We start from the raw sequence: 1,694 nt of genomic DNA, 5'->3' as shown, positions 1-1,694 counted from the left end.
TGCCCACCTCGGAGAGGAAGAGCGGGTGCCTAACCTCCAAGTACGGGGGGGCTGCCGGACTGCTGTTGGCCTGGCTGTCGCTCAGGAGCCGCTGCCGAACTCGGAGTGGAAGAGCGAGTGCCTGGCCTCGACGTACGGGGCCCTGGCCGTCTGGAGTTGGCCAGGGTGTCGATGCCGAGTCGGAGAGGTAGAGCGAGTGCCTGGCCTCGACCTACTGGGGCCTGGCCGTCGCTCAACAGCCCCTGCCGACGTCGGAGAAGTAGTGCGAGTGACTGGCTTCGACGTACGGGGGGCTAGCGGACTGGAGGTGGGCTGGCTGTCGCCCAGGAGCCCCTGCCCACCTCGGAGAGGAAGAGCGGGTGCCCAACCTCGACGTACGGGGGGCTAGTGGACTGGTGTTGGGCTGGGTGTCGCTCACGAGCCCCTGAAAACGCCGGAGTGGAAGGGCTAGTGCCTAACCTCGACGTACGGGGCCCTGGCCGACTGGAGGGGGGCTGGCTGTCGCTCAAGAGCCGCTGCCGACGTCGGAGAAGTAGTTCGAGTGACTGGCTTCGACGTACGGGGGGGCTAGTGGACTGGAGTTGGGCTGGCTGTCGCCCAGGAGCCCCCTGCCCACCTCGGAGAGGAAGAGCGGGTGCCCAACCTCGACGTACGGGGGGCTAGTGGACTGGTGTTGGGCTGGCTGTCGCCCAGGAGCCCCTGCCCACCTCGGAGAGGAAGAGCGGGTGCCCAACCTCGACGTACGGGGGGCTAGTGGACTGGTGTTGGGCTGGTGTCGCTCACGAGCCCCTGAAAACGCCGGAGTGGAAGGGCTAGTGCCTAACCTCGACGTACGGGCCCCTGGCCGACTGGAGGTGGGCTGGCTGTCGCTCAAGAGCCGCTGCCGACGTCGGAGAAGTAGTTCGAGTGACTGGCTTCGACGTACGGGGGCTAGTGGACTGGAGGTGAGCTGGCTGTCGCTCAGGAGCCCCTGCCGACGTCGGAGAAGTAGTTCGAGTGACTGGCTTCGACGTACGGGGGGGCTAGCGGACTGGTGTTGGGCTGGCTGTCGCTCAGGAGCCCCTGCCCACCTCGGAGAGGAAGAGCGGGTGCCCAACCTCGACGTACGGGGGGCTAGTGGACTGGTGTTGGCTGGCTGTCGCTCAGGAGCCCCTGAAAACGTCGGAGAAGTAGTGCGAGTGCCTGGCTTCGACGTACGGGGGGGCTAGTGGACTGGAGGTGGGCTGGCTGTCGCTCAAGAGCCGCTGCCGACGTCGGAGAAGTAGTTCGAGTGACTGGCTTCGACGTACGCGGGGCTAGTGGACAGGAGGTGAGCTGGCTGTCGCCCAGGAGCCCCTGCCGACGTCGGAGAAGTAGTGCGAGTGCCTGGCTTCGACGTACGGGGGGGCTAGTGGACTGGAGGTGAGCTGGCTGTCGCTCAGGAGTCCCTGCCGACGTCGGAGAAGTAGGGCGAGTGCCTGGCTTCGACGTACGGGGGGCTAGTGGACTGGAGGTGAGCTGGCTGTCGCCCAGGAGCCCCTGCCCACCTCGGAGAGGAAGAGCGGGTGCCCAACCTCGACGAACGGGGGGCTAGTGGACTGGTGTTGGGCTGGGTGTCGCTCAACAGCCCCTGCCCACCTCGGAGAGGAAGAGCGGGTGCCTAACCTCGACGTACGGGGGGCTAGTGGACTGGTGTTGGGCTGGCTGTCGCTCAG

The sequence above is a fragment of the Lytechinus pictus genome, unplaced genomic scaffold, assembly GCF_037042905.1.
Source record: "Lytechinus pictus isolate F3 Inbred unplaced genomic scaffold, Lp3.0 scaffold_207, whole genome shotgun sequence".
Lineage (NCBI taxonomy): Eukaryota > Metazoa > Echinodermata > Echinoidea > Temnopleuroida > Toxopneustidae > Lytechinus > Lytechinus pictus.
Note: the sequence above shows the minus strand (reverse complement) of the source record.